This window comes from Aedes aegypti, chromosome 2, assembly GCF_002204515.2.
Source record: "Aedes aegypti strain LVP_AGWG chromosome 2, AaegL5.0 Primary Assembly, whole genome shotgun sequence".
Lineage (NCBI taxonomy): Eukaryota > Metazoa > Arthropoda > Insecta > Diptera > Culicidae > Aedes > Aedes aegypti.
Window position 1 is genome coordinate 58549744 of NC_035108.1, and position 23315 is coordinate 58573058.

At 35.3% G+C, this 23315-nt stretch overlaps 1 protein-coding gene across 2 annotated transcripts in view; it reads right to left on the reverse strand.

Moving 5' to 3' along the window:
- LOC5568127 (E3 ubiquitin-protein ligase RNF185) overlaps positions 1–21533 on the reverse strand; it is a 42271-nt gene extending 20738 nt beyond the window's left edge. The window contains exon 1 of one of the 2 annotated variants that reach the window (XM_021840935.1): positions 21407–21533. The gene's annotated coding sequence lies outside the window, so the exon portion shown is untranslated. Of the gene's footprint in view, positions 1–18654; positions 19130–21406 lie in introns of those variants that run through there. The other variant, XM_001651987.2, reaches the window with a different exon arrangement.
- Between the last annotated feature and the right edge of the window lie 1782 nt (positions 21534–23315).

The window sequence follows — 23315 nt, forward strand, 5'->3', positions numbered from 1 at the left end:
TCATAAAAATGAACATTCTGTGACACAAAAAACTTCACTATACACCAATATACATAATTTATGACAAACACCGTTCATTTACTATTGGTTGTAATGAATTTGGTACACTATTAGTAAGAAATAAAATCGTGTGACACGGTGATCAATTTCACCCTACTGATCAATTACACCCGAATTTACGGTAGTTGTCCCGGTAAACGTTATATTGCCAACCAGCCATGTAGAAATCACCTAGAAAATGTCAGTGAAATACATCCCGTTTTCTTCCCTTTTTTTGGCTGGTTTTCACCAATATTTTAACACACAAACACATCGTATCTCTTCTAGTGAGGACATTGTTTGGTATGATATGACATGGACATGGTGTAAACCTGAAAGTTTGTGAGGATGCTAAAAATATATCTCCAAAGCAGATTTTACTATCAAAACTCTTTCCAATTTGCTCGTTTTGTTGAAAAATTTGATTTTCTGCTACAAAGTAGAAAAATCCTTTGGAAATTGCCTACATTTAGGCGTTTTTTGCAGTCTTCTTGAAATTTAATTATTGATTATTTCCATAAATATTGTCTCGTTAAGAATTTGGCAAGCATAATTGAATTCAGGAGGCCCAAATTAAGTATGTAATGTTAATTTCAAAACTAACAATAATCACATTGACAAGTGATCAATTTTCCCCCGAAATGGGATTCCACGATTTTTAATTTTAGAGCTGATTTTTGGCACTAATATCACATTTGTTAGAAAATTTCGGTGTATGAGCCAATGAGGTTCACCGTCGTACTTGTTTTCCTGCATTTAGTTGTATGGTATTGATAAAATTTTAGAAAGCGTACCAAGAAAACAGTGAAAAATGATCAATTTCACCCGAAATTACGGTAGTTGGCAATACAATATAAAGAAATTTTCGAATAATCTATTTCATGATTTGAGTAGAATTATAAAGCTTTCAAGGTTTCGACTTGTTTGTTTTTTATTTTAGTTTTTTAGATTTACTAAATGTTGGTAAATACTATTTGAACTTCATACGATACCTTCTTATATATTTTTGCTTAATTTTATAAACTTTTTTTGTTAAAAAGCCTAGCAAAAAACGAAGTAAATATTTTTGGGGAAACATAATTAAATTACTCATAAAAAAAGTGCAAATGCAATGGGTTAAAATGAAACATACATAAAATAAGACATTATTTCAAAAAACTTCATCAAATTAACATAACTTTTACGTTTTTAGAATTTCCCGGGATCCCGGGAATTCCCGGGAAATGATAATTTTATTTCCCGTTTCCCGGGAAATCAATTCCAATAATTATGATAGAAATTTCATTATTACTACATTACGAGGCTGATTTATAATCTCAATGTGACTGTTATGCGGTGACAATTACCAATGTGACAATACAACTTGGTATTTTTTACTAATTTTCTAGAACAATCTCACAGATTTCAGTGAGTTAATCGAAAGTATTTGATGACTCTCCACGGTATTAACTTGAAATTGGCAAAAATGTCGAATGTGACAAATATGCAGTTATCGGTAGTTTATTTTACAGAGAAAAATGCCGGAAACATTTTTGTTAAAGCATTTCATTTAGACCCTCCCTGCCCTCATCTGGCCACGCCCATGCGCTACCATTATATGACCAATAAAGCCGTTATCGTCGCGTAGAACCTACTCTCGCAGATTGTGTGTCAGCTGTAAGCAAATTTATTATCATCGTACCACTCACTACCACCAGCTCTCAGGACTGCAGAGTAGATCTCCTGTTCTGAGTTTGATCAGCAGCATGAATAAACAACTGGAAGATGAATTTCGTGCCACGCGAAACACGTTACCATCATAACATTAATCATCAGAAATGTGTTAAAATTATCTGGAGTGTGCTAAAATTCTTCGCCAAGTTGAATAATCGCGTCTGAAAATCTTCTTACACTGTACGTTATCTTAAGATTCTTAGAACTCCATTAGTTTCAATGATGACCAATGATAATTTGAATGTCGCTCAACTGTCACGGCCCTTCGGGGGCATCGAACTTTGGTGCTCCCTAAACTTCGAAAAATATCCATGACATCGGTTTCCAAATTGCTAAAATATCGTCGAAGGGTCAAAGTAGGACGCTTCGGTGTTTAGGCTCAAAAAATCATCATTTAATCATCAGAAATCATCAAATTTAAGAAACCAGTTTTTTAGTTCAAATTTGAAGCTGGCCTCATAAAAATCTATCATTGCTTTTCTGATAGCAAATTCAATGCAATGATAGACGATTTTCTTGAGATTTGCTTCAATTTTGAGCAAAAAACTGGTTTTGAAAATTTGTAAAACGATTATGGTTATTTTTTCCTCCTAAAGAGTGTTTGTTTTAGCTAAGGCTGGTTCTTATCTAGCAGTCGGGCTATAATATAGTCTATGCTAATTCGTAGCAGATATTGGGAAAACCTAAACGGTGTTTGTATGCCACGAGTTTGATTGCGAACGGGTTGTCGGATTTGCATAATTCTTTCACTGTTGCGTTCGGCAAGGAGTTCGAACTGTATCAGCGATAGATAAGATTGGAAAATCAAAGTGTCAGGTTGTAGAATTTTGAACAATTAAAGTGTACTAATATACGGTACAAATGACTACAAAAATGGACAATAATTTAGAGAGCCGTGATTTGGCCAATGCAAATGCTATTTTCATTTTGAGTCAGTATTACGTTTGCAGGAACATCTCTTTTGAAAAAGAAGAAATAGATATGTATTGCATATACATTTTAGACGTTTTAGTTGCGAAAAGCTTTGTTTTTTTTAAATAATGTCATTAATTGATTCCTCAAGCTTCTAATGGATTATCAGAATAAAACCTTGGTTAAAGCGAAGTATGCACTTCAACAGAAAAGTAATCGCCTATCTCGATGCGTGGGAAATTTCTTGCAAGAAATACTCAAGAAAAGCATTTTTCTTTGATCGTAGTACGCAGTTGAAAAGAAATGTAATTTCAAATGGAGCTCACTGTAGGAAATTTCTTGACCATTTCTTGAGCAAAAATTTTTACTTTTATCGAGCGGAACAGCATACCTAGCTTAAATCGTTGAAAAACTTCTGTCATATAGAGCACTTGGAACAAATAAAATGCATGGAACATGCTCTTTGGTATTTGATCTCCATAATTGCAGCTTTATTAGGATGTACTATTGATCTGACGTATATGAGAAACTTAGATGCTTTAAAAATTTACTTCCCCCCACGCTATGTCTGAACCAGACGATTATAAAAATCGAATGTACATCGGATTTTTTCTCGCTAGAGATCTGTATTTAGTCTATATTTTTATAATCGGAAGGTTTTAAAATATTCTATCGGTGAAATTTTTTCCGTACATTTTGTATGGGCGGAAATGCGTTGAAAACTTGATTTTCATGGGATTTAGTATGAAAAATGGCTAAAAAATGGAAAAAATCAAAATTTCACCGATGGATTATTTTAAAACTTTCCGATTATGAAAATATAAGCCAAATACTAAACTCTAGCGAGAAAAAATCCGATGTACATTCGATTTTTATAATCGTCTGGTTCAGACATAGCGTGCCCCCCTTTATCGCCACACTTCTTAGAAGAAAAAGGCTGTCAAAGGTCCTATCTGCCCATGGATAGGCTACCAGATGGATATTTCATAAAGGAGAACATTTTGCTTTACTAGTTTTTAAAAAGGAGGACATTTCAAAAATTAGCCGTTCCAGACCAAAAACGGAATTTATGATAAAAAAATAGAAGCGAATGTTTTTGATAATAAAGTGATAATTGAACCATCAAAAAATATTCAAAGAAGCAAAAAAACGTGTTTCCGCGTCGATTTTTTTTTTTGTGGTGGACACAAGTACCGTTTTGTCTCAAATTTCGAACATTCGATTTTTGTATTTTATACCATGGGAGTAGTGATGATTCTTTAGTTCGAGACCAGTAAAACTAACTTAGATAAGGTACCCCGGGGCAAGTGAGAATTCCAGGAATCCACAGTAGCTCGTTTAGAAAAAGTTTTTCAAGGGGGTATTCTTCTAGAAAGTTGAAGATACAATGATAAGGAAAGTATTTAGTACAAACATTATTGGTATTTTTATTACCATGTGCTCCATGTAACAGTTGTCAGCTCAGTACCATTTTCAACTTGCATGATGAATTGACACATTTCACGTTCTTCATTGGCTCGCAAAAAAAAATGTGATATAAATCGAATTTTCATCGGTAAGCTACATCTTTAAGTATTGTTACAAGCTGCTTACGATAAACATGTATTTTGTTTTCATTTCATATGAAAATTTTTATAGCCTAACTTACCCCAAAATATCTTTATATCCGGGGTAAGTGGGACCTATCGAAACAAACACTAGAATCAAAACTTTTCCTACATTTTCCTAGAGAGTAGCACGAAAACATTCAAACGAATGATTTTTATCAAAAAGAAAAATCAATCTTAACCCCTCTAACGGCAGCTTCATTTTTCACCGCAAATAAAATATTCAAATCGCGATAACTTTTTTGTTTCTTGGTATTTTTGCACCATTTTTTCACAAACTCTCAAAAAACTCTTCTAGTTTTAGAATCCATGTCGATAATAATCATTGGTTATCTGGTTTTGAAGATATTCCAATGTTCCTTGGGGGACCGACATTCTCCATACAAAATGTCTTTGGCGGCCATTTTGTTTTTAGTCAATTTATCAAAAAAATAAAATGTGGGCTATACAATGCCAGGTAATAAGGAGCTACTCTGAAAAAATCATGCAAATCATGGGAAATCTGAAAATTACGGTATGAGGTTTTTTGAAGTTTTCAAGATCTTTATTTGGAAAGGGTGGTACCAGAAACATAAATGCTCATTACTCAAAGACGGCTGCACCAAATTGCTTCATTTTTTCACAACATACTCTCATCTATGTATTGTTCCAAGGAGTGAATATCCAAATGCGATAAAAATTCTGTAGCCTTAGATATTGATGTGGGTTATGGCTACGCGTCGGTCCCCCAAGGAATTTTGGAATATCTCCGGTTCCAGATGACCAATAATCAATATCGACACATATTCTAAAACTAGAAACTGAATTTAAAATTGAACGAAGACAAAGATAAAATTTCAAACACATCATGAGAACGATTACTATACTATTTTTATTGAACTTTATTTGATATTTCTACCAAATTCAGTAGTTGCGGGAAACAGTTCCATCCCAATAGGTGATTTTCCGCCATGCATAACAGTAATAACAAATAATAATAAAACATTTAAAAATTCGTCTATTATTGAAAGTTTACGTACTGCATTTCGATTGATAACTTCTAAATAATACATTTGATGTGACATAACCTTACATTTACGTTTTTTCCTAAAACGTTACGTATTTTATGGTTTATCCCTTATGTACATCAAATATGTATTCACAAAAGGAAATTCTATGATTTACCAATCCTATTATTGCAATGGTTGGCTTACTGATGTGGTTTGACGCATGAAACTGGATGTGTCCCACTTGCCCCGTTTAGCGAGGTAACTGCGTCTAATGACTGTTTAACGATAAACTTGCGACGGTCGACGCGCCACCATATTTCATATAACGGAGGGTATTAGAACTAACTTGGAGGTGACGATTTGGAGGTTATTTGGCAATTTGGAGGTTAAAATCACCTCCAAACACTAGCGATTTTGCGGTGGGATGTTGACGTTTGATGACGAAATGGCTCATTGTACATCTTTCTTCTAAGGTTTTCACAATTTCGAAATTATTCGTTCAAATTCATGCATACACCTGCAAAAATGTTGCCAAAATGTGGCCGTGTTGTTGGATTTCCAAAATATTGACATTTTTTTAATTATATTGAAAAATCTGTTTGAACTATCGTTTTTTATGTCCCACTTGCCCCGGAGTACCTTAAATTAATTTGCGAAATTATTCATGTGAATACGATTTGTTCGTGCTGTTCGGGATTTGAATCAAGGTGTTTGGAATACGAGACAGAATGAACAGAGTGTTTGGCATTTGAATCAAAATGTTATTCCACATGTTTGCTTAAAATCAATACTAAACAAGTGAAAATAAACAATTTTATACGCACATCCAACAGCTAACCGTTAGACTTTGCGAAGAAATTGATCTTTTTACAAATATCAGCTAATTTATGCCTATCAGATGCATTTAAAGTCACTGTTGGTCTTAAATGTTCGGAATATGAGTCTAATCGTTGCGTTGAAACAACCCAAAATTGAGTTGAATCCCGTCTCCGTGTAAGATAATTGTAATACAATCGTAGGTGCACAAAATGTGAATTGAAAAATCCAAAAACATTTCAACTTATAAAAAGAAGCCCAGAGAGCATATGGAAACGGTCGCTGAACTGAACATTTTCAAACATTTTCTAGAAAAGAAAGTACCGCAATCCGGGGTATCATTGATCAGCAGGGTAACATTGATCGGAATGACTCATCTCGTAAAAAAATCGTTTCATCTTTTATTGATGGAACATTTCCAAATCACGAATGGTGCTTCACTTTCTTATAATCATAGGCTATTGTCTGTTTCATTGACAACAAAACGCGCCGCCAACTTTTAAACAGACCGAGAAAATCGTCGCCAGCAAACTAATCAAAGGAGGTTTTTTGCCGTTGTGTTGGTAAGACTGGGGAAACGTCAAATTCGCACCGGCTGGTTGGCTGGCGACGATTTTGGCGACGGTTTCACCGGCGACGATTACAAATCGTCGCGTCCGATAAGGTGCAAAATTTACAATAATAAAAGTGAAGATTTTTGCGAAAATTGCGTTTACCTTATGCGTAAATTTGTCAACTTTTGGAAACAATGATTTCAATGGGTAAGGATGACACTACCGAAAATTCATGTCTCACATGAGTACTGAAACAGATATGAGCAAGGAAAATGCGATTCTTACTAAAAATTGCATCGCCGAAAACGATTCCGATGTCAAAATTTTTATAAGTATGCTCAATTAGGCAACATTAACGAATTACAGTTAAGAATGTAGAATTCCCTTAGGAAATTGCCTACCTTTAGGCGTATTCCGTGGTTCGAGGTGATTTTAATTTTAAAATAACTCAAAAAGTAAATTACTTGTAAGCAATTGGTCTTCATATTCGGCTTCAGAGGCCACGATTTAAGTAAGGACCGACATTTTCAATATTACCGAACGTTGTTTACATAGGTGACCAATGTTACCCCATATCAACTAAATCAAAAAATCACTTAAAACATTTTTTAAAACATCCTCAAAGCTTTCATAAACAAAATGCAGTATATAGCTACGAGCCATGGGTCGCAGTACTTGTTTTAAAAATATAAAATTTGCAACATTTGCATTTTGTAACGAAATATGAGTGCTGAAACATATAACAACAATCTTCGATAGTAGAATATTACGGTCGGTAAGAAAATTTTTTGGTTTACGTAGCTGTCAAAGTTCTACCGCAGGCTTCTATCATTGCAGCAAACAATTGAATTATAGTACCGTTTTGTCTCAAATTCCGAACAGACTCATATTCCAAACACTCGGTTTTTGTATGGCGATTTGGTTGAAATGTTTCGCTGAAATATGTCACCAAATTACCAGTAAATGGCAGACATTTGCAATTCAATTTTAACGTCTTCCAATCTATTTTATACCTTGGGAGTAGTGATGATTCTTTAGATTAAAACCAGTAAAACAAGCTCAGATAAATTTATTTACAAAATTGTTCATTTGAATATGGTTAATTTGAGCTGTTCGGAATTTGAATCAAGGTGTTCGGAATATGAGACAGAATGAACCCAGTGTTCGGCATTTGAATCAATATGTGGTTCCATACTTTTACTTAAAAACAATAATAATCAAGTTCAAATTAACAATTTTATCAGCACATCTAACAGCTAACAGTAAGACTTTGTGAAGAAATAAAAAATATCACAAATATGAGCTAATGTATGGTTATTAGATGCATTTGAAATCACTGTTGGCCTTAAGTGTTCGGAATATGAGTCAAAACGGTATGCTTGAAAGAGAAAACACTATGAAAAATAGCAACAAACAACAATCATCGAGACGGTATCCAATTCACTGAGGCAAAAATATCGCATGATTTTCATAAGATCACACCAATGAACGCGTTTTTTTTTTATTATTTTTTTCTTGATTCATAAGACTCTTGTGTATTTCATACGACGAGATTGAGATTTATACGACTACTGTATTTTTTTCATAACTATCAATTGTCAATGTCATAAGCACGCTTATGAACCCCATTGCTCATCGTTGTGAAAAACCACGTGGGACAAATTTTCTCGCTACAGTCATTTTACTCTTAGAAATTCAATATGGCTTCTGAAATTGACGTGTTTGCTGATTTGCTGTCCGACTACGTTTTTAATGCATTAAAGGATAAAAATTTTCTATTTATCACCAATTCCTCTGTTACTAACACTTTCATCCGATCAGATTGTGGAAATAGATCCGATCAGTATGCTTTTTGTATGAAAATTGAAAACAATTTGTATGACGCGTAAGAAATTCTAAGCTCCCCTCATCCATTAGTCCCTTCGTAACGCATGGACCATTCCTAACGTAAACCTGCACTAATTGAAGAGTTCTTCGCTACTTTTCTTAATATATTTTCGCGGCTATGATATACTGCTTCGCGTTTAAAAAAAAGTTAGCCAACTCGAGAAAATAAAATGTTGCTATAAAGTGCTATAATCGAATTGCGACGTGACAAAATGGATGAAAATTTGAATTTCGCAAGTTGAATTTCAACGCGGATTAGCATATTATATGTATTGAAATTTATAATCTCAAGCTCAAATTATGTCAACGCTGGTTCGTAAGACCATCTTCCGAAATTCCTTCGAGGTGTATTATGGAAACAACATCTGCCGAAAATCATACGATGGTCTTATGAATTTCAAAAATTTTTCTTGTGTCGTAATTCCATAAGCAAATCTTATGACAGTCTTACGCTTTCCTCAGTGAAGGCAACAGCACAAACCATGTATCGTACGACACATGAATCTTCAAGATTAGACAACAGAAAAATTTGAACAATGCATATCGATTAATTGTATGCAAAATAGTACCATATACAAGTACTTCCGGAATATCCTAGAGCTGATTTCGGAACTTTGAAAGAGGACATCAATCCGACGACTTCAAACCATATCGTGCTACACATCAATCTCCGAGATTTTTCGCCAGGAGTATAATATAATGCAAATGGAGTAACTTAATAGAGTTAGTACTTGTAAACTTGCGTGATGTCCTGGAGCCGATTCAGGGGCTCTGGAAAAGGACATCAATCCGATGAATGCAAATTCTATAATGCGACACATAAATCTTCAAGACTTTACGCCGTTGTTGTTTGAGAGGGACTTTAACCCGAAGGTCATTCGTCTCTCCTTTACGCTGTGAGTATGATACGATGCATATTGAGTAATTTCTTGCAACAAAGAGTCATTCACTAGTACTTTCGAGATGTTCTGAACCAGATTCCGGGACCTTGGAGAAGGACATCAATCCGATGATTGCTAAACCATGCATACTGAAATGATCCCTATGTTGTAAGAAATTACTCAATTTGATTTATATTATACTCACAGCGAAAAAAAACGTGAAGACTGATATGTCGCATGATAGGGTTTGCAATCACCGGATCGATTTCCTTTTCCTGGGTCCCTGAATTGGCTTCAGAACATCCCTAAAGTACTTGTAAATGGCTCTATGTTCCAAGAAAATTATCAATTCCCAACCAACATTTCAGTGGCATAAGAGTTAAACAAATCACTGTTGGCCATATTCCAACTGAATAATAACAGTTAACTACTACTTATGTTTCTTGGGTTTGCATCATATTATACTCCTGGCGAAGAATCTTGAAGTTGGATGTGTCGCATGGTGTAGTTTGCAATCATCGGATTGCTGTCTTTTTGCAGGGTTTCTGAATCGGCTCTAGGATATCCCGGAAGCAGTGCCGTAGCGTGCGGTTGGCCAGGTTGACACCCGCTAAGGGCGCCAGCTTGAAGGGGGAGCCAAAATGTGTGAATCAATTGGTAAAATTTTTGAAGATGCCTATTATATTAGGGCTTCTTATTTGTAGCAATTTCAAAAGTATTATTAGACATAATAAAGAAAACTAAAACAATTTCTGAAAGACTTTCAACAAAATATGTAATAAGAACTTGAAAAGATATTGTTTATTCACATAAGTTAAGTTGGTTGACGAGAAGAAACAAAGATTTGCATTATTCTTTTTTCTACGCTGTTACTGAATAAAGACCTAATTGACATGAGCAATTTCTCTTCATTGACCCTCTCATTCGCTAATAACTTTGCTAAATAATATAAATCTATAATAACTCTTGTAATCTTGCTTCAGATATAGTGATTCTGTACGAAATATGTTACGAAAAGAGAATCAGTTTTCTGCAATAACGCAAAAAGAGTAACGATGCAGAGAAATCGATGAATGCAGATATACTCTTATGAAAAAAACAATGCTGATTTTTATGTATGCTGAACGTTAGACTGTGGGTTTCGATCACTAGATTTATTTATTAAAATTACAAGAAATATTTTCCCATCTAGGGACCGTCTATAAATGACGTAGCATAAATGACAGGCTACGATGGGGAAGGGGGTGTTGAAAATCTGCCAAAAATGCTACGTCATTTATGGGCGCTCCCCTACGACTCTTTGAGAAGTTGGCAGACTAAATTGAGATTCAGCTATGCCTTGATAAAATTTGAAGCATCATGACTAAATTCGTAGAACACAATCTCACTGAATCCCAGGCTGGATCCTGAGAAGAATTTTCATAGAATACTAAACATGAATCTCAAATTATTCTGAGCGGAATCCACGAAACTCTCGAAACGCTGGGCAGAACTACAACCAAAAATTTTGCGAGATTTTCATAAAATCAAAGACAGGATTCTGAGCAAAGCTCTCGCTGTATCTTCATTGATCTTCCACATAATTCTAGGTGTAATTATGATTCTGAACACTTATTAAACTGCTCTAGCCGAAATATCTCATAGAAGACATTATTTTAGAATCTGTAATACATTTTTATAACCCAAAGAATGTTCTACACTAGCTGAAACACGTTTAGTTTTCAAAATAAAAATGATTGCATTATGGTTGACTGTAAATATTTAGACCTCTTCAACATTGTTGTTAAAATTCACCACCTTTCAAAACATTTGCCTGGTTGACATTTCTCTTATTCATTTGGTGGTTTTTAAGTTTATTTCATTGAAAAAAAAATGGTAAACTTACTTTTGACAGATCCTTCTTTTCTACCGTGAAGTAAAATTTATATATGATATTCTTAAAAAACCTTTGGAATTTTTTGCAAATATTTCAACTTTTTGGTATCTATCCATAGTAAAAGCTTTTAATTTCAATGGTTATAGCAATTCCTTGGAAATCAATTTTAAACTCTTTGATATACAGTATTGGACAAAACATTTGCAACTTTTTCGATTTTTCATACAAAATGACCAACTTTGGTAAGCTATAGCTCAGTTATTTATGGACCGATTTGAATGAAATTTTGGCAGAACATCAGAAAAAACTTGAATTTTAACATATATTTTTGAGTGATCTTTCCAATCACAAGTTCAAAAACAGTGACGGTTTGGCTAAAGTGAATTTTTTGACGATTTTTTAAGAATGACACAACTGAACATTTTGAAGGAATCGCTTCATGGTATCTTCAGCAAAGTTGTAGATTTTAACGAGACAAGTTTGCTGAAGACAGTTTTTGTGTAGGGCTATTAGATTTTGAGATAATTAGTTTTGTTTTTTTTGTCGAAAATTACACTTTAGTTCAACCGTTATAACTTATAAACTCGTGATTGGAAAAATTATTCAAAAAGATATGTTAAAATTCAAGTTATATCTGATGTTCTGTGAAAATTTCATTAGAATCGGTCTATAAATAACTGAGATCTAGCTTACCAAAGTTGGTCATTTTGTATGGAAAATCGAAAAAGTTGCAAATGTTTTGTCCAATACTGTATTTAAGATATTTTTTTTATTGATTATTGACAAAATTTGTGATTTTGCAATAAAACATCTAGAAAATTTATTGATTAAATCTATGCGAAATTTATAAAAAAAAATCCTGTCGAATCTTGAAAAAATCTTTAATTTCTCTATGGAATTTCCTGAAAAAATGAAATGTATTTTAATTTTTGAAGAATTTAAGCCATCCCACCCTATCTAAAAAGAATACAAATTTCCCTCTACAATTACAATTATGAAGTGAGTCATTGTAAAACATTCTCAATTTCGTAAAGTGTTGCTATTGCTTTTGTATTTCTATTTCAGGCATAAGCTTTTAAATTCGTTTCAATTCTTCTAGGCAAAAAGTATCGAAACTTGACCTAAAAACAAATGGTTCAGAGATGTTCTTCAAACATTTGCGTTTCAACAAAATAATTACCGTAATTCGGGGTGTAGTTGATCAGTGGGGAGAAGTTGATCATTTTCATAGCCAGCTCCATAGGGAGCTATAATTCGATTTCAATTATCAACATTACTGTGTTGTTGCATTGTCTAGTACCTGTACTTAATTTTTCTTTATTTGATTTGACATAGAAAATTATTACAAAGAAAAACAAGTTTTTAAGGAAATATTTTATGAACTGTTGAAGGGTTCTTTTCCAAACAATTGACTTTTTCTAAGACCATGTGAAGACTTATATAAACTGTCGCATTCATTCCAGATATGTTTTCTTTTCCCAGTTTCAAATATGAGTTGAGAATAAAAAATCATTTGCAGTGAAAAAATTTCTCTTTTTGTGAACAGGGGGTGCCAATTTCAAGGGAAATTGCCTACATTTAGGTGTTTAATGTTGTTTATTCTATAAATCACTAAATTAAATTCTATAATATACCGACTAACCAACAAGTTGTAAGATTTTTCAGACTTAATTCAGATTCAGCCAACGAATATGCAACGTTCTCCTAGTGACCACCAGATGTTGAGGTGTTTGTTTATGACATTGACGCCTGAATAAAGCTACACAGCTCAAACGATGATGTTCGATATTGCCAATCTCTAAATGGCATAAAATGTGAGAGAAAGAAGAAAAAACCAGCACATGAACATTTTTAGTATGCATAAAAATTACTTAAATTTTGTGTTGGTCCATAAAAGTCTGATGTTATGTGAGTCGAACTCACTTCTGTGTAACCATTTTTAAGCGTGGTTGTTTTGATTTCTTCCACTTTTTGTTTTTTGATTGCACGATGATGTAAACTTAGCTGAATATAATGTTTACGCGCTTTTGACTCAACAGATGGCAGTAGTGTTACTTGAATAACGGGCAAAATATATGGCAAAATAAGGAGTCGATCATCTTTTTCCTTTTAACCATCTTTGGTGAATGGCATATCTCTTTAGTTTTGGAAACCTATCACAATAATTGATCAACTTCACCCCGGAATCTAAAACTTCACTTTTTGATATTTAAAAATTATTTTTGATATGATTATTGGATTTTGTCCAAATTTCCTTTACGTAATTCGATTAACATCCAACCAGTACTGGTTTGAAAAATATCTGGATGATAAAAATTGCATCCCACCGGATTTTATTAAACAAAATCGCTCAAAAGTGATCAACTTCAACCCAGTTTACGGTACAAACGAAAAATATTGTTTGAAACATCTATAATATTCTGTAGATTGAGAAACAAACATAAAACTGTAAATTTCTTGAACATACAATTTTCATTAAAATTAAATAAAAAATGTACATATGTTCTTGCAGAATTTAAGGCAGTTAAGTACAGGTCTCGAATGTTGTGTCAAAATTTTATTGAAATCAGCTGTAAATTGTGGAAATTGGAGCCAAAATATCCCAAATATTTTGTTGTAAAAATAGCTCAGGGGCGTAAAGGTTAAATACACATCTAGCGGCGGCAAACACAACGTCGAAAATCAATTAGCTTGGATTTTTTCGTTCTTCAAGGATGCAAATATTCCAAATTTGCTATATCTGCAATATCTGATGATTTTATTGGTCCAATTTAGTCATATTGGCGCTTACGTAGGTAGTTTGCTACTCTATCCTTTTTGGAGGACCGAGTGCCACGTAGGACCTCTCCCATTTCTAGTCCTAATTCACAGCTTGCTGCGACTGTTGGCTGACTCATGTCCTATCATATTCTACAAATAGGGAAAGTGTACCAGTTATGGCTATAGTGGTTCCCTATTTGGCCATATATGTTTTCTCGAAAACTTTTACATTTTGAATATTTTTGAATGTTTTAACGTCAAGATTCATTTGATATCAAACTACTAAAACACACAGAATGATTAAAAAATTGAAAATTATCAAATTACCACGTATGGCGAAATAGAGAACCATTATGTCCATAACTGGCACACCTACACTGAGGAAAGCAAACGTAAGACTTTCATAAGATTTGCTTATGGAATTACGACACAAGAAAAATCTTTGAAATTCATAAGACCATCGTATGGTTTTCGGCAGATGTTGTTTCCATAATACACCTCGAAGGAATTTCGTAAGATGATCTTATGAACCAGCATTGACTTGATAACAAAATCCATAGATAGTCTTATGAATTACGTTCTGATCCATTCTTGGTTCCATAAGACTGTCTTTTGTAATTTGAGCTTTAGATTATGAATTTCAATGAATGAATAATACTAATCCGCGTTGAAAAATAGGTTAACCAACTTGGGAAAAGCAAATTTTCATCCATTTTGTCATGTCGCAATTCGATTAAAGCACTTTACTGTAAGCATTAGAATCGATTTGCGTTACGACAAAATGGATGAAAATTCGATTTCCTCTAGTTGGCTAACCTGTTTTGAACGCGAAGAAGTATATTATAGCAGCGAAACATTATTGAGAAAAGTTGTGAAGAACGCCTGAATTGGTGCAGGTTTACGTTAGGGGCGGATTAATGGATGAGGGGGGTTTGTGATTTCTTACGCGTCATACAAATTGTTTTGAATTTTCATTCAAAAATCTTATTCTTAGGATCCAATTCCTTAATCTGATTGAAAGAAAGTGTTAGTTACAGCGGAATTGATGATAAATAGAAAATATTTACCCTTTGATGCATTAGAAACGGAGTCAACCAGCGACAAATCAGCAAACACGTCCATTTCGGAAGCCATATTGAATTTCTGATAGTGAAATGGCTGTTCCGAGAAAATTTGCCTCACGTGGTTCTTCACAATGATGAGCAATGGGGTTCATAAGCGTTCTTATGACATTGACAATTGATTGTTATGAAAAAATTACACTTGTCTTATGAATCTCAATCTCGTCGAATGAAATACGCAAGTGTCTTATGAACCAACAAAAAAATAATAAAAAACGCGTTCATTAGTGTGATCTTATGAAAATCATGCGAGATTTTTGCCTCAGTGTACCCTAGGTTCGGGGTGGCTAGGCAGCTCAAGCGTTAAGAGGAATACAAATCCAAGTAAACAAAGGCATTTCTTAATGTTATAGATTGACTAAGGGTGAGTAACAGTTGTTTCGGTTTCAACTTTCTAATCTCGACTTGTAGCTTCATAACAACAGCAGAGCAGTTCAAGTTGCGCAGGGAGCCGGATCCCTATTCTCCTCACTTTCGGTTTACTTCGGCAGGGGTGTTTTTTGAAAGCTACCAAGATTTTATTTTGGCCACCATATGCATCGTATTGAAGAGCTCATCATTGTAAAGTTTCAGAAAATTCGGCCGAGAAAACTCATCTATGAATCATGGAAGTGTCCAGGTAGTTCTTGAACCTTTGTTTTGTTTTTAGCAATTTGCTGCACACTCTTTGAAAACTAGTTTAGTAGGTTATTTACATAAACCAATAATTGGTTTGTGAATTATTCACAATCTCTTTCTTATTGGAACAGTGGCGCTACTTTTTTCAGACTGCATCTATGGCATTGGTGTAAAGTACTCGATATTCCGTATCTCGATATCGAGTTAGAGAACCATAGTAAAAGTCGGTTTTCATGGCTAACTTGATGGTCCCTTGGATCGCAGTTGCACTGGTTTTGTGTTCTGTAACTCAATACCTTGATGGTCCCTTCAATATCAAGCTATAGAGAGTTGACTGTAGTTAATATTTGCTGCAACTGCTACATGGGAAAAAATTCTGTGGTAAAAATAACTATTTTAGCTGACTACGCCCATTCTTAAAACTACCATGGAAATTCAGTCCAATTTACTATGTTTACGGTACACCCCACCGCATTACTGGTACATTTGACAGAACTAATTTACAACAATCTGATTCCAACTACAGACATGGTAAAATCAAGCGCATTTCTGGTCTGCTGAAAATTGCCGGTGCGAGCGCTTAAGTTAACCCCCTAAAATGGTAGTTTTTACCGCACATTTTTTTTGCGTGTAGTTGCTGTTTCACATTGCCATTCACACCGGCAACACTGTTTGCGAAAACTGATAAGAAAGTTAAATTAGCAATCTGCGTACATTCTGGAAGGATGGCCTTGGTTTGTTTGTTTTGTTTTTTGCCAAGTCAATACATCAATAGAGGGAAACAGTTACCATCGCAAAACTTAGCATTTTCTCATTGGAATGGTAGGTATAGGATATGATGGCACCACATTTGCCGACCTTTCGGTCTCTCCTGTCTTATGACCACGTCATTCAGCAACAGCATATTGGAGCCATTCTCATCTGCCTTTCCATTCAGAGCCGAGGCGTATCCCATAGAGGTTACCTGGTGCGGTAGTCGACGCCGCCACTACACGATAGTAGTCACCAGAGAGCAAAGGCTTTTATTACACATACCGTAAAAGGGGGTAACTTTGATAGTTTTTTCGACGAAAACTTCAATATTTATGTATTCTGTTTCAAATAATTACAATTTATATTTTTAAAACAAGTACTGACATCCTTGCTATCGATTGCACTTGAAAGATTGCCAAAAGATTTATTCTGAATGGATATATAATTTTTCATATAACCGAAAGTCTGTTTTCTCTTTTGGGGTAACTTTGATAATGGAGTATAAATCGAACAAGATTGAATGAATTACGGAACATTTATAGGGCTTTGCATACCTCTAGGCGTTTAACGCTATATGGAAATTTCTGACTTAGATTACAAAAATGGTCCCAGTTTGTAAAAATGGTTTTTGCTAAGAGATTTGAGACCGAATTAATGTTCTACTATAACTAGGCTGTCATGGGTAAGTGACGAACTCATTATGACTTTATCAAACAGTGGTCGTAGAACAGATTGTTTGTAAGCGTTGCAAGAATGCTAAAATCTTGTAAATTTTTAATATTTGCATAAAAATCCTCAAATGTACTTGATTCCAACGAAAATAGCTTTGACATGAAGTGTCCTACTAATACTCTTTACTTTTGCATTCGTTTTTCTTAACTGATTGACAGAAACTTGGTTATTTCGTTTAATATGTTGGGGGTCTTGCACTATCAAAGTTACCCGCATTATCAAAGTTACCCCGTTTTACGGTACTATAAATGCGTGACGTAAATTGGTCGCCTGATTCCCACTACACCGACACAGCAGGCCCTGACATCGACTCCGTTCTAGCAATCGCGATGGCTTTGATTGATCTAATTAGCTCGACACTCGGATTAAAGCAAAAACAAAACCGTCAGAGTAGGATTGTTTTTGAATGCGCAGTGTACTGCGCTATGCAAATTTGCGATTTTTTTTACTAAGATTTCTAGATATGTACCTTTTTATAGTCTCAAGATAATTCATCCTTTTTGCAATTCCTCTGAAAATCGTGTAGATTTGGTACTCCATAGAAATGATTTATATGCCGCACGAACATGCGAGTCATATCTCTATGAACTGTGGCAGAATTATGTATGAACAGTCAACATCCAAAATGAATACTAGGAAGTACGCGATACATACTTCTTTAGGAAACTGGGATATCGAAATAATCCACAAACCCTGATTGCGTGTACTATTTGTAGGGAGTGTGCGGATTTCAATACTGTACGGATTTTGGTACACCAAATACTTATAGTGATCCAACATCAAGTTATGGAATGGTGGCTTCACCATCACCATTAGCTACCTACTGCAGCAGCAACTTTTGATTAGAAAGTTTGGGATGAAGATGCATTGAAGTCCGTGTATGTTCAAGAATAATCTCGAAGGCCTTCCAAATCAAGATAATCCATCGCAGTCCGTGTGTGAGACGAGTCAGATCACGCCAGAGGTGGATAAATACAGGTTTTTACTTTTCTCAAGCCGCCGATGGACGAATCCAAAGCAGTGCTGAAGGTCAACACCCTGCTTGGTTTCGCTCCATCCGTTCACCACAATAATTTGCGCTCTCCTACCCGCGATATGCTTCAGCAATGTCGGCTGGCATTGCAGCTGCTTCTGATTCGGATCCATGGCCATCTTCGGTCTCATCCAAGCAGTCAGGTATGGACATTATTCATCTCCCCACGGGACCAGCCAATGAAAGGCCAACACGTCAACTCTTGCCGTAAACTTTTTGAATCACCTTTCAATATGATACAGTCGTGCCACGCAATCCCTTGATAATATTACATAAATCCCTGCCAAGGGCCAACGAAGGTCCCAGACATGAACTTTCTCTAGCTCTAGGCTTCTCCAAATAAAATCGACAGATTACACTCACCGTCAAACTCTTTTCGAAGCCCTTGTCAAAACTGGTTTGATTCTCATAAAAAACTTTCCACTGATGAAATTTTAAAAACACTTCTCACTACGAAAACAGATATCCTTCCCTGACTAAACAGCGTAATCTCCGAATTTCACTTGGCGTATTTACCAACTCTCCTGCGCGTAGGCAATTGGTTGTTTGCTTGATTGGTTGTAAAAAAATTTCTTCTGTTTATGGGCCAAATTCTGCAAAAGATACATAAAAATACGCCCGAACGAATCAAACTACGTTTCGCTTCTACGGTAGACCACGACAGCGGTGCACAACACGGGACCAGAGCCTACTACTACCACTAAACGGTGTATGGAGCTGACACACGGAACAAGGATAACAAACAAAGCCTATAAGAATCTGACGTTAAATGTGACAATTTTCGCTTATTCCAATACGACCGACCTATCTACAACTTACACTTTCTGTATTGCGAAGGCGTATACGTCACTGTGGTCAGTATAAAACATGCTCATGTGAGTTATATGTGTTTGTGTGTGTGAATTAATCAAAATAAGACTGTACACGCTACTGGCAATGTGCACACATCAGGCGATATCATCGTTTCATAGTGTGCAAATTGACAGATGACTCAAGTGTCAGAGAGAAGACAGAATGACAGTTCTATGTGAGAAGTTTTGTCGATGAAACGAAAAAATCAGGGATCACAAGAAACGTAGTATGATGAATGGTAGACATAATTATATTTCAATTATTCCGATCTCAACACCTCCTTGAAATCTTGAGCACTTTGTGGAACTTCTCCAGGAATTCGCCAAGAATAGTTCAAAATATTTCAAAAGAAAAAAGTTGATGACTACATCGGAGCGTGACGTCATTACCGGGCGTATTGTAGATCTTCATAGATGAAGATCTTCGTCGGTCTTGGGTGATACTTCTCTAGTGGTACCTCTAAGTTCGTGGTTAACAAATCCTTTTCCACTGGTTTCCCGTTGAACATTATTTTCGCAATTCTTTCTTCCGCCACTCGCACTAAATGACTAGCCCATTGACGTCTGTCGTATTTTATTCGTGTAACTCGTGATTCGTGTGTCTGCGCAACACACAATTTTCTAGTTTATCACCGAGTATCGTCCGCAGCACTCGAAAACACCGAAGGTTTTTTGGTCAGCCTCTTTCAACGTCCAGGCTTCGTGTCCTTAGAGAGCCACCGGAGGAATCAATGTTTCATATAGCGTGAATTTTGTTTCCATTAGCAAGATGCGGGACCAAAGCTGGCTACGCAATCCTTAAAAAACCTTGTTCAGGTCAGCAGAAAGCTACTGGAGTGCTGCATTTCCGCCACACACCAGTGAACGCAGAATTTCTCAAACACTTAAAAACCACTAAACCATCAACACATTTACTCACCTGTAATTCATTCCTCAATAGGTATACCTAAAAAGAAAAGAAAAATCAGATGAAACATTAAATTTCATTATATTTACTTACCTTTCGACCATTCCAGATCGAACACAATCTATCGATTGTTTATTAACACTTCATTATTGTTGACAGTTCAAGAAGATTCTGGATATACAACTATACAAACAATATGTTCCATGCAATTTAATAGGGGCGGGATTTAAATAGAGCAAACAAAATTTAATGTACAAACCTGTCTGAAACAATAAGCGAACTCGAACATCATAGTCACATGTCACAAACGTTCCAAGATAAAGAAATTTTCAACAAATTCAAACACATATCCCCATCAAACAATACCATCATAACTAAACTACCTCTATCTCTACCTGAAACCCTATACTTCGGTCTGCTAGAATCAATGGTCAGACATATTCTCTTTATTTTATGAAGATGGTCAGAGACTTGAAGGTCATCTCTATAGACCTGCGATCGGGGGCCATTCACATACATCGGCATATATCTCAAAAAGTATAAGAGATAGAAAAATCGTGTCTTCGACAAAGTTGTTTCAAATTGCCAATTCTACAACTTTGCCGAAGACAACATACACACTAAGCTCTTACGGTGAATTTCACCGTAATCTCAACAGTTCGGTGAAATAAAACACCGTAACTTCGTCGGAATTTAACGGTTTCCGGTGATTTTTTACCGAATACTGTAAAAATTTACCGTACTCCGTTAATTTATTTTACCGAACTGTTCAGCTGTTGAGATTTTACAGGAATCCGTAAAATAATTTAAGTGTGTATGTCTATCTAAATGTTTTGAAAAAAAAATAGTTTTTCTATCTCACTGCTAGGTGGATTGATTACAAAACTTTTTTCATCAGAAGATGCGCTTTAATATATCAAGAAACTTCTCCGAACAAACTATATCGCAAAAATCAACGGTTTGGGCGCTATTCAAAAAGCGCATGAAATCGACGAAATATTGCTGTGTGCGTTTGAAATGCAAATATCAAATGCGGGAACACCAAATGCGGTAAGATTTTCAACAAGGAAGGCGAAGTCAAAATTTGATTTTCTTTGCTAGGTTGGCGGTGATATGCATCATGGTTGCTAAGTATCCTATGGTTACTTTGTGTTACCGCATTTGAAGCTCAGTTAGTCTGGATTTGCACGTCAAACGCAAACAGCAATATAACACAGTGCGCAGTAAAGCGGAGCGGACCCAACCTAAATGTGCTCACCATCGTGGCATAGTAGGCAGCCCCTGAGGTTGAACCTTTAATTTGTTATAAATCAGAACCAGAACCAAAAAAAATGGTTTGGAACAGGTCTAGGCTCACCTTCACAATTGGAGAACCAAACGATGAACGTGCAATCTTCGTTGGGATGATGGTGTAAACCACTGCTAGCTGCCGGAGTTCTACTAAATTGGCCCAAAATAATTTGTCACTCACGGAACCCTCTGTTCGTTAGAGGCTTCAGTACTCGGATCTCGTGAATTCTCGAAATAATTCCTTTAATTTGGGCATTAAAAACACTGGATGGTTTATTGAAACTCAACTTGTATTCACCGAACAGTTTCTTTTCCAGTTGCGATCCTATCACGTCGGTGGCTGATAGCATAACTTCACCTCATGCAAAAAAAAACACACTTCAATGATTACCATAATATGCCAGATCTTCCCAGAAGATTACCAATAACATCACGAGGAATCCGAAACGGAGCTTCAGATAGAAATGCTAATGTATTGCTGATAACAGCCCAATGATGTGACCTATAAGAAACTATGGATTAGGCACGAAAGCAAACAAAAAATTATTAAACCGAATTGCGTCCTCCGCTTCTCCACCAGCACTGCCGCTTCTGCACGCTAAATACAGTGTCGAAAGTATAGCACATCTGATGATCTATACAGCGCACCACCTCCGACACTACGCTCAACGAACAGGAAAGACAGTGTCAGTATAAATATAACGAAGAAGAAATGAAAAGATAGTAGATAAAGATGGTATGTTTGTTGGATTGCTAAAACAATAAAACCAAAACAACATTATAACGAGGTTTTATAATTGAATAAAATATCGTAGTGGTGTCGATTGTTTCCATCTCCAATGTTTTCGTCTCCGTTCGAGAAATGAAGTGAAAATATAAAAATATGAGCATTAGTGTTGATCTACTATCAATTTAGTTTAAATTTTAATGTGATTTCAAGTCCCCAAGTGACTTACAAACTTCTACGCAATTATGTTTTGTTGTCTAACAAAAAAAATCTATTTAGCAAGCTGTTTGTATCCAAGATTTAATATTTCAAACTCACTGTATTCAGTTCAAAAAAATTAAAGAAGTGTATGATACTGTTTTTTACCTAATTGTACCTAATATTATGTTTGAGAATTGTACAAACATAGCATAAGATAAAAATTCACTATTTATGAACAAAACGAATGTCCCAAATGTCAAAATGGGTGCCCATTCAAAATCAGATTTAGGATCCCGGATTTTTTTGGAAATCTAACAAGCATATCACCAAGAACTTTGTCAAAAATCCCTAAATCCCCTTCTATAAATATTTCAAGGATCCTAATCGTTAACTATCTCTACCTACCGCTACCAACTCACCAAAAGTTAAGCATGATGCGAAGTAGGGGAAGTGGTGGTAAAATGAACAGGGGTGGTAAAATGAACACCGTGACTTTAACCGAGAAAAAACAAATTTCGATGATTTTTTATCACACACGGACGATTTAGAGCATAGGGGAAGGGGTGGAAAAATGAACACCTTAAGGAAATCATCTTGTTTCTGATAGAAAAACGAGGAATTTATTTAGTTCTAACGCACAACATCAAAAATAGGGATGTAATCTATAGCAGGGACATGGATTCAGACTAAAATAGCTAAATTTTTACATATTTTCATCGCTATCAAAAAGAGATGCAAATCTTCATTTTACCTGCACTATGTGGGTAAAATGAACAGGGATTGATGGTAAAATGAACACCATGCAAAAAACGTGAGCAAAACAAATATTGCTGAAACTTTCCATTGCCCCACCGAAAATACATCTATTAATGATTGTAACCCATTCAAAAAGAATTCGAAAGGAATCAGATTTGACATCAAATCATAACGATATTAACCTCACTGAAAAACCTCAAGTCTTCCGAGCTAAAAGTTACGTCAGTTCTGATTTTCAAACGTGATTTTCTAAAATCTTAGTTTTCGTTGATATGTTCACTTCAATCGACCT